The sequence below is a fragment of the Etheostoma cragini genome, chromosome 18, assembly GCF_013103735.1.
Source record: "Etheostoma cragini isolate CJK2018 chromosome 18, CSU_Ecrag_1.0, whole genome shotgun sequence".
Lineage (NCBI taxonomy): Eukaryota > Metazoa > Chordata > Actinopteri > Perciformes > Percidae > Etheostoma > Etheostoma cragini.
The window spans coordinates 4428040-4439584 of NC_048424.1; the positions used below are offsets into that span (position 1 = coordinate 4428040).

Here is an 11545-nt window from a genome sequence, read left to right on the forward strand (position 1 = left end):
GAAAATTTAATAGATTGTGTGTCAAATGAAGTGCTTGCAGAAGTACAGAAGTTGCAGTAGCAGCAGTTAGATCGGAAATAAAAAAAGAGTGTGAGAGAGAGTGTTTTTGAACATTTCAACCTTCAGAGAAAACATAATGTGGTTGAATAAAGGGGAAAAAGACTAATACACCATTTAATTCCTATGCAATAACCCATCACCACTGTCTCTAATCAGTCAGTTTACTGTTTTTTTTCATCATTCTCATTCTCTATTACAGAACTGTTCATGCTGATCATATTGTAATATGATACTTATAAAGTAACATACTATTATTTATTCCAGCACCCGTTGCACTTTTCTCCATAATCAAAATAATAATAACTATCATAATTTACTGCTGCATACTGCACTCTTCATTGCACTATTGTCTCTACCTGTCTATATTCTTTCTGTTTCTAGTGTGTATATATGAGTGTGTGTATATTGTTTGTTATGAATGTTTATGCACATTGCGAGCAATACGATCCAAAGCAAAATTCCTCGTGTGTGACCTCATGCCTGGCAAATAAAGCTGATTCAGATTCTGATTAATAGATGAACTTCTTGATTACAACAGAGTGTTTTTTTCCCTGTTTGCCACTAGATGTCCCACATTGACCACACATTCATCCATGAGCTCTCACACAGCACCAACAGCTCCCAGTGACGAGGCCGCCCATCCACACACATCCACAGGGCTGTGTTATTTCACTGCCTTTCAACACATCGTTCTGCTCTTCATCGTTTAGCTGCGGGCCAATTACAGCTAATCACACCCAAACTATTTATGCATCACCGAGTCTTCTTATTGGCACTCAAATCAAGTGCTGTGTATGCCGAGGTTACATTATTGTGAGTCAAATTACACATTATTGAATCACCAAATATTTACATTTTTATATGAAAAACTAAATTTTATTCACATCGTTCTGTCCTCTCTCTCTCTCACACACACACACACACACACACGCGCGCGCGCGCACACACACATGCAAACACACACGCATGCATACACACACACACACACACACACACACACACACCCTGTCTGACAAATGATAACAAAAAGGTCGCTAATAAATTAAAAGGTTTGAACTTTGTTGCTTTTATAAATAACAATTAATCCTCCAAAAACATCAGGAAAAACAAAGCAGGAAGTAGAGCAGGAAAACAAAAGCTACACACACACAAAAAAACTAGTCATCTTGATTCTTCCAGCCAACACTGCTTGACCCATCTGGCCCGCAGAGCCACCGAGCTGCTGAGCCTCCACATCCTGCCGCCGAGCCCCAGAAAGTTTGTGGCTGCAGGCAGGAAGAGTTTCTCCTGAAGCTGTGATCCAACGGTTTTTCATTTTCAAGGTATTACAGAATACAAAGAAGACTGGCAAGGTGCTTGCAGTGACCTACGCTTATTAATTAAAGGACAAATATTGTTTTGACCCATCCACCTACCCCCCCCACCTACCTCCTAATGTGGACCTTTGGCCTTTATACTACTCAATACTGTTGTCGCTCTTAATTCTATGTCAACTTACATTGCCGCTATTCTCAGTGCATTCAATACAGGCGCTTAAGGGTGATTTTAAAAGGGAAAAAACTTCTTATATTAATGGGCTGTTGACAACATGATTGTACTTAAAGTCTTTTTAAACTTTGTAAATGGATTTTATTGGCCACTTGGGGGCACTGAAACCAGCTGGACACACAATATTGACATATTAACGCCTTACACATTTAAATAGAATGCGTTATCCAACAATTGTTTTTTTGTTTTTTCACAGATGAAGCAAACACAGAGCAACATTAGCATTTATTTGGAGAATTTATTGTGAACCAAAACAATGAGCTGAAAGATGCTAAACCGCTCCTCAGAGCTGAGGGGAGCTAGCCTGGTCCTACCAGACTCGTATATTCATCTGTCCAGAGAGTCTGGCCACTCTCCATGGACAAGTGTTAACTTCCTTGAAGGCGGGTCCTCTGTTGAAGTTTAAAACTATTGGATCCGCCCAGACCGACTCTGGATCTGCCAAAACCAATCGCTAACGTTTGGTTGGCTCAGCCTCGCTAGCGTTAGGCTTAGCCAACTCCTTCAGCAGTGAGGAGTTGCAGTCAGGTGACAATTCTCCGTGGGTTTGTCACTATGAACCTTTCACATTACATACAGTCATCTGATCCACTGTTAATATAAAAATAATGATTTGTGTTGCTTTAAAGAGCAATGTAACAGCTGTTGAAAATCTTTGTTTTAGTTTTGTGATCTCTGATTTGGAGGTGTACACATGGGAGTGGTCAGTACGCTGTGACATCACTATTACCTAATTAGGCACTGCTCCAACTAGATCTTGTTTGGTTAAAGTGCACACAATGACCTTTCTTATAAATGTCAAGCAGCAGGGGTGTTACTGTCTGTCTGGAAATGGTTTTGGTTCCGTCTTCCCTCAGAATGTACACAGTGACTACTACAATGTTGCTATATGCACACATTAGAATTACATGCAAACAACCAACAGTGTGGAGTAAAGAGTGAAGTTTGTTAGGGTCTGAGTGTAGTTAACCATCAACAGGCCACCCATGCTGAACCCAGCAAATAAAGGTTTCCATTCAGCTCTGCCACAGACCATGAAATAGTCACTCAGCTCTGAAATGGAGAGAATCACTCACATAGAGAAACAGCGAGAAGTTCAGTTAGTTCTGCCGTGCAGGTAGGAGATAGATACTTGGAGGCACAGACTTATTGCAGCCCTCCATAGATATCTGCCAAAGTCTACACAAACATTAGAGGGAAACGGGGAAACAAAATTACAGAAATCTGCTAAGTTTGACAAATGGTGGGCCCAACTTTGCCACTAGCTATTAGCCTGGAATGATTAATAAGTGAGAAAATAATTGCACTTCATTGAGATTGATGACGCCCCATTTAACCTCCCCTCTCATCCTGGCTGCGCCACAGAGCACCGAGATGAGCCTCGGACACACTGCTTCTCTGCCGGCCTCATTGGCATCACACACACACACGCACAGACACACACGCACAGACACACACACACACACAGAGGGTGTGTGATGATCCTGCGGGGCATTTTTTAAAAGCCTTGCAGCGCTCTGATCATAAGTTCATTGTTAGTAAGTGAAAAACAATGATCTCAGCGCTAGGAGGCCTCTGGGAACCTCTCACTCCACCAATATAGCAACATTTAAGTCAAACACCATGGGGAATTAATGACAGCGGAGTCACCATTAACTCCTACGCTAACGAGTTTGTGAGCTTTGGCCCTCTTGTTAGACACATCTTGTGTTTGCTTGTGTTGGAGAATCTTGTTGATCTGAAACACACATGGAAAATGTGTTTGAATGTGATTTTCACGGTGAAAATGCAAACAAAAACGCCGGCGATCAGGCGAGGCGCTGGGAGTGCCATGGCGCCTTATCCTTTCAGTCCGCAAAGAGACGTGGCCAAGGTTATTAAAGAAGGATGTAGCAGAGCAAGATGGCCGCTGTTGTGACCAGAGGCGGTGTGGAGAGATAAATGGTTGACCCAGCCTGGTGTCAGGTTAGGATTGATGCCACTATCAGCCCCACTGCTTTCCCAATGATTTTCTCAAATCTCTGATAGAGTGTGTTATCTAGTTACTGGCATGAGGGCAACGGCCTCCAGGCACAGAGAAGGTCAATCTATGAGGACAATCTTTGTTGGACTAAATGAGAAAAAAGACCTCACAAAAAAAGAATAAAAAGCAGCTGCTAGGTCTCTGGGATAAGATAAGCCAAATTACTTCTCTTTAGTAGGATAGGCCTTGGGCAAAACATCAAAAAAAAAGGAAAAAAGAAAAAAATGAAGTGTGGCAGCTTGTGTGCTCTCTAACTTCAATGTTGTAGATTTCACCTGGAACCTCTGCTTCCTTGATCTAATGATTCAGTGGCAGCAGCACTTTAAGGAATGGGCTGGGCGAGTGTGTGTTTGTCTGCTGTTTAATCTACATTCACCTAATAAATCTCCTTATCCGGAAATAAACAGGAATTTCCAGAACACATAATACCAGTCAGCCAGGTAAACCGCCCCACAGATCATATAGAGCTTCTCCATAATCTTACTCCATCAAACCTCTCGCTCTTTTCAAAACTGGGGAAAAGAGTTTGACTAATAGGTTGTAATTTACCAGCCGAGGTCCCGATCAATAATTCTGTGTCAATAATGATGGAGAGGTCTGTGTGAGGGGAAATGATTCCATTCATTGTCTGAGAAAAATGAAGGTGTGGACATGGCCTCAGGCTGTAGGCAGATGTCCACAGGTGCTCGGTTAGGATGATGGTGGAGTTGATGAGTGGGAGGAAGACAGATAACACACCCTTAGCATAGGATCAAAACTTTACAAAGAGGGTTCACACACACGTACGCACACAGCCACACACACACACACACACACACACACACACACACACACAGTCCCTAATGGATTTTTCTCCCCACACTTTTTTGCTGACGTTTCAGTCGACGGGCATTCCTCATAACAATCTCATTTTGAAAGCAGTCTACTGACAGAAATATTGACCAAACCTCTATGAATGAAAGGAACGATCTGTTTCTATATGATCCAGAAAATTACTAAAATGGTTTCAAGGAAATAAATAACCTTTTTTGAAAACCTTTCTAATGTGGTGTGGAAATGTGGCACCTCTTATCTGCATGCATGTAGCATAGGAAATGAAATTACCTGAGTCAAACGGGTCATTTCATCATTAAAAGTTGTAGAAGCTGAAGGTTTTCAAGCATATTGTCGTGATAAATATCAAGTCATAGGCTGAATATTTCCCATAGTGCTGGTGTATAATCATTAACACCAGCACTCATATTCAGCAGAAGACAAAAAAACATTCAAACAACCACTGATTCTCTGAATCAGAATCAGAATCAGAAATACTTTATCAATCCCTGAATCCCCATTCTACAACATGGCATGGATTTAATGGTGTTAATTACCATACTGCAAGTTACTGCAATCACTCAAGATGAATCAAGCTGACTGTGTATGCTACTGCAGCGGCACTTTCTACTTTTATGTAGTATAGTTGTGACATCACAACTGTACTGAGTCCAGACGACTCGTTTGTAGGCCCAGTTTCTGAACACGGGCTGATGTGCATTTTTTTTCCATGGATTGAGCGTTTTGATACTTTCACAGTATCATACATCACTTTGACCAGTTTTGTAAAAAAAAAGACATTAAAATTAAGGGACCTTTAAGTTATGCTCATTGTTGTGCTAAAACATTTATAAAAACTTGTAAAAATTGTTGAATTGGGGATCATTCACAGAGAAGCTGCAAAAAGGGAAAGGTAAGGTTTGTTGTGTAACCAGCATCTTGTCATATTTACATTTATGTCAAACGTCCCCTAAAACACCGGGCCTCTGCTTGTGTGTTTCAGTGAGGTACAGTAAGCTCCGTGGTTTTAAAATAAGGCGAGAGTTTTCCTGTAGTGAGAATCCCAGTCTGTTACAAGCTCCATATCAAAATCTTTGCTTCCAAAGCTGCGGTAAGCCACACTTTAATGCCTTGATCTGCCAGTCAAAGATAAATGTTACTGGCTCCAACCAACAAGCAGTCAAAATATTCTGACACAAGCTTTCAGTTCAACACCAGATACGAGATACAGAGCTCAGTCTGTGGGCAACACACAAAGTCAAAATCAAATTACTTGAAATTCAATAGAAAAGTAGGTTGTTATTAATATTCTTACATAAACATCACTCCCCTGGTAATTTACATATGATACCGAAAAGTCCACTTTTGGAACACAAATAAGGTGAAATGGGTGGATCTTACAATAGGAAGATCCAATCCAAATCCATAACAAAACCACCCTCCCTTGCCTACATTTGTGCGGAGGAGCATTCAGTTACTGAATGGATCACACGGGGGCACATAGACATTTAATATTGGGCACTTTTTTATTTATTAAATCATCTTAGCTAGTGGACTGATGACAGCATGTCACCACCAGTAGTGTGTTGTGGTTATTTATGTTCTGTTTTTCTGTATCGTCTAAATCTTCATTGCTGTCGGATGTTGGTGTGGTTTTATTGTCTTCTTATTGTCTTTTATTGTTTACTGTTGTTTGGGCTTAATGTTTAAATGTGGCTCCCTTGAGTGCAAAACAAATTGCCCTCAGGGCAATAAAGGTTTCATTCTTTCAAAAATAGGTATCCCATTATAAATGTTAAATATGACAGTGTACAAGTGGAACTAATTAATAAAGTTTTGATGATCCATTGTTTAAACTAAATGAGTGTGGCTGCAACACATTTGGATTTGTGATGTTTTCATGCCTGTAAATAACTATCAAAGACCACAGTAGAACAGCTAATAGGCAGCTGCTGGTTGACAGTGTGTTCATGCACTAGTGTCAATGTAGAGCCCCATTGACCTGCACATTGATTGGGCAACAATTCATGCATGAACCCTACCCTTACATGTGAAACTGAACTAGGGTTATTCTTCACTCAATTCACCCATCCATATGTTTTGCTTTGCAAAGACTTACGTTCTCATGACTTTTACTTTAAAGAGGTATCATCTATCATCGGTAGGCATGCACACATCCACAGATTCTTTGCAGGTGCAAAGTTAAACAGAAAATACAAAATGTAATGTCAAGAAGATTGGGATCGAGACAGCAGTGTGGGCATTTTTCACTTGATAGCATAGCGGTGGTGTACAGTCTCCAAAACATACTAATTACATAGCTGTTTTGGTTACTTTCATACTGCATGTAAAAAGAGAACAACCCCAGTATAGTTTTGTTTATGTTACAGTATGTGGCTACTTTTGCCAGATTACAAACTTTAGGAAAGCACAAATGTGTAAAATATTAAAAACAAACAAAGGTTTTGGTGTCTGCTTCAAATCAAAGATCAACACATTTAAAAAAATCAACAACCCTACTGGGATAGAACTGCTAATCTTAGTAGACATATATTGTATATTAGAGGCAGAATCCACTTCCATGGACCTAGTTATTATGACAAGTCAAAGAGGGAGTCAGTCGACGTTGTTGAAGAGTGACAAAGTCAACGGGGTGGGGGACGGGCCAACAGTTCATCGATCTTTAACACAGAAGAGTTCTGTCAACAGACATCATGGTTATTCTTTAAGTACTATAAGATCACGCTTGTTCCGTAACGGGAACTAAGTACTTATTTAACCCAAATCATGATTGTTCTCTAAGTCTAACAAAAGTTGTTTTTGTGCCTAGACCAGACAAAACTTAAACCCTAGCGTTGTCCCAGCATGAAACACATTTATTGTTCAACAGTGACTTGCAGCGGTTTGTCTTTCAATCGTGGTGTCAGATCAGAAAATACTTGTCTTGTTCTAGAAGGAATGGACAAGCAACGTAGTTTGACGTTCAATTAGAAGGACTTGTTGATCAAAAAAACAAAACCACACAGTAAGTCTTGGTTCTGGTGATCTGGCGTTACCCTCTGACCCCTTCGTCACCGGGCCTTCGTCCCAGCTGGCCACCCCTCCTCTGAACCAGGCAGAGGTGTGTTTTCTGAGCCGACCTGAACAGTTTGAACATTGCGCTCTAAGTGGATTGGGTTCCTGTCAGAGTCGAGCATTTGGACATTGATAAATTTCCTCCTGTGCTGGATCGATAACTCTCACCTTTCAGCCCAGGGCTCCTTCAGAGTTGGACGTCATAATTACTCTGTCAAACTGAATGCCTGTCTGGGTTAAGACTGACGACTGTGTGTGTGTGTGTTGGTGTGTGCGTGTGTGTGCGTGTGTGAGAATGATATAGAGTCAGTGCAAACCAGTATGGCTTTTTTTTATGTGAATAGGGTACTGTGTGATTTGGGATGTATGGATGAAGATTTATGGATTATGTTTGTACATGTGGGCTTTAAAAGGTTGTGTGTATACGTGTCCTTTCGTGTGTGTGTGTGTGTGTGTGTGTGGGGGGACCTGCAACTGCTAGTGATTGACAGCTGGGCAGCCCGCCTCCTCCTTTCTCCTCCCACGGCGCTTTTTGATGCCTGTCATATTGACCAATCAGCAAAGTGATCTGACAGGTGTCCTGACACCAACATACACAGACTACACACACATTTGTGTACACGGACAGGCCTAGTTCTAATCTTGACTTAACTCCTTACTCTAAATTCATCACTTAAAATAATCAAATATTCTAAATTTGACATACAGTATTTTACTTATCTTTATAACAAAAAACACATTTCCAGTACTAAAACATAGCGAAGCAGCCATGTTTACTTACCGATTAGCTGCAACAATTAGCTCCAAAAACAACACGGTGGGGATAATGGGCCCCTCACGTCGATCATGTTAACTGAATTAACACACGCAAAGTTCCTTTCAGCTGGTTACATAGATCAGTTATGTATCCAGATGCAGTGATGATTTATTTATTCTGTTACAGGAAAGGCAGGGAATTGCCTCCATCTGCTCCATCAGACGTTGCCGCTTTGCTGCGTGCAGCCTTCCTCCAGGTTAGTGCGGGTTCATGCGGGTATTTCGATGCATAGTACGCATGCTTAAAAGTGACTAAGAGTCTATCTGTATGAGGATGTGTGTGTGTATTTGTGCAGGTGTACACATGATAGCAACATTTAGCATATACACCAGTGTGTACACACGTAAGTGGAACTGTTCTGTAGGTTTTTATTAGATTTGTATGCATGTGTGTGTGTCACAGCGGCCACGGGGCTGTCGTGCTGTCGGTAAAAGAGGCAACCTGTGGAATTAAAAGTGAATGAAGCGAAGATGAGCCAGGCTGCCTGCTCCTCATAAAACCGCCACAATAATAATAATAATAACAATCAGCGCAATAATGACCTCTGCGCTCATTTAGACATCAATACTAATCACTCTCATTTGGAGGACAATAATAATAATCTGGCTCATTTAGAGAGCCGTTTCTCCACAGAGACTTTCACTGCCTTTGGGGTTGGTTGGTGCTTAACCTAATGATAATAGTCATGATTCATGGCTCAACTCTCCCTCCCTGCATGTTGCTTTCACTCCACATGAAGTGTGTGAGTGTGTGTGTGTGTGTGTGTGTGTGTGTGTGTGTGTGTGTGTGTGTGTGTGTGTGTGCGTGTGCGTGGGGGGTGGGCATTGTGAGGAAATGAATCTGATGTGACACACAAGCTTATACTTAATTTTCTACAACTCATTGGACTTTCCCTTCTTTTCCTGCTTGCTGGAAACTGCATCACATGACTCACAAACCTCTAAATCTAATAAGAAATCCTTTTTTGCAGTCTTATTTGTTTTGGCCATCATAAATACACACACAGATCTGAGAATGAGGAAACATTGCCAACAAGAAGTCCAACAGGTGCTGAACACACAGTCAGATGATCATACAGGTTTTAACTAAATGCATCAACACTTGAAAACAAGTTATCGCCTTTGTTGTGAACATCTATCCAAAGCTTACCTGTGTGGCATGATTTGAGGCAGTGTTTATAAGGGTGATCCTGAGGCTGTGTAGTCTGGCTTACAGGAGGGTCAGTGCTTCTGGTTCTCCTCCACTTCCGCTATCTATTTTCGCGAGGGCATCGTAGCTGCATCCAGGGTTTAGTTCTATTCAAGATAACTGTAATTGGTAGAAATACAAACAACCCAGAACGTTTTTTCATCTATACCAGAATGTGAACTTGGGCAGCTAGACCATACTCCAGCGCTAACACAGCCCTGTGGAGATAGGGACGGCATTATGAGACTAGAGGCTGTATGACTCAAATTCGTGAAATTACGGAGACAAGAAAGACAGAAGAGGGGTTTGATGCAAGTTCCTTGTGAGTCTAGAGATCAGTCAAAGTTTGAGGTGTCACACAAAAGCACACAAGCACACTCCACGCACACTGTTGCACACTGTTAGGTAGCTTGATAAAGTTAACTTCTGTACAGTTGGTACATTGGTTGTTTGAGGCTAATAAACTTACACTGAGAAAACGCAACACAATTGTAACTAATTCTACCGCAATCTGGCCCCTGGTACAGACAGACAGTAGTGCTAGTGCTGTATGTGCAGTGGCAACCCTTCATGTTATGGTGTTCAAATGTGTTTCTGACAAACAGCAAAGATGTGTTTTTGCAGCACCAGATCACAGTCCAGTCGATGAGGATGCTGGTTAAATGCCACACAAATTTAGGTGTTGCAGTAACACACTCTCAGCCCTTTACAGCACTACATGGTCATCTTCAAGACATGGAAATATTCTCTTCACTTTCTGATGTATTGCCTGCCACATGGGACATTCAGGCACTAATATAATTCCTTGCGAGTGGTGCTCATCTCATCTGGGCTTCAGCTTTGAACTCATGGCTCCGCAGCTTTTCAGAATGAGACTTGTCCGGCACTGATTCACTGTAAAAAAGAAAAAGAAAAAGAAAACTCGGACAGAAGATCATTTCAGCGCCGCTCGGGAAGATCAAAAGCTCTGCTGGCAGAGAGCTGGTGCGAGGGGAGATGGTATCGCCGGGCTCTCGTTTCATTCACAGACGAGTGTGAAATGACTTCATCTGTTGTGTGGACTCACACTAGACACCATTATACACTACTGTGCCCTGACCCTCCCTTTTTTCTCTCACTCTCTCCTGCACGCTGGCAGCTACAGGCCAAAAAGCCACTGCAGCTGTATCCTAATAATACATCTGTAAGGTATTGGTTTGGCGCTTCTTTAAGCCCCCCTGTCAGCTTTTACCTGCATTGACATTAAGAATAGCACTATTTTTTTAGCACTAATTGCAATGTTATTATCTGTAGAATAACACTCAGGTCTGGTGTTTATTGCCTGTTTACAGGAGCTTGGGTTTTAGACCCCTTAGTACACACTGTGGAATATGGGATAAGAGATGGGCAATATAGAGGTATTTGATCAACAATGATATTTTTGACCAAATACTTCAATATCAATACTACAAGAATGTTGTAGTGTTGACCATTGGTGCTTTCACAAAATATTTACACAATCAGATTTTTGATAAATAAAAATCATTAATGATGATGTAATGACTAAGTGGGTAAAGGCAAATAATAGAACAGCTAGAACAGTCTGGTAGGTTCAGGAAATTACATCACTTTACTGTAATGCAGCCTTTAAACCCAGGAAAAGACAACACTTTTGCCACATTAGGATATTACGATATCCAAAATCTAAGAGGATATCTCGTCTCATATCACGATATCGATATATTATCATTATATCTTCCAGCTCTATATGGTAGGGCTAATTAGAGGAGACCAGATCTAAGTCCAGGCCTACAGTAGCCGGCTTCAGGCCCGGTGGTGCACATCGTTACCACTCTGCCCCCTGCACATAAAACAGGAGGAAAGGCAGAAATAGTCAGCAATTTGCTCAAACTTCTGAGCCTTAAACACTTGAATAATTTATCGCAGAATATTATAAATCTGCTTGATTATTACGGGTTTTTAACACCATGGCTCTCTCTCTCTCTCTCTCTCTCTCTCTCTCTCTCTCTCTCTCTCTCTCT

General features: G+C 41.3%; 1 long non-coding RNA gene across 1 annotated transcript in view; it reads left to right on the forward strand.

Annotated features, from left to right (window-relative positions):
* The first annotated feature begins 6094 nt into the window (after positions 1 to 6094).
* LOC117961541 overlaps positions 6095 to 11545 on the forward strand; it is a 23529-nt gene continuing 18078 nt past the window's right edge. Inside the window, exons 1-2 of the long non-coding RNA XR_004660431.1 lie at positions 6095 to 6222; positions 8079 to 8082. This is a non-coding gene — a long non-coding RNA (uncharacterized LOC117961541). The remainder of the gene's footprint in view (positions 6223 to 8078; positions 8083 to 11545) is intronic.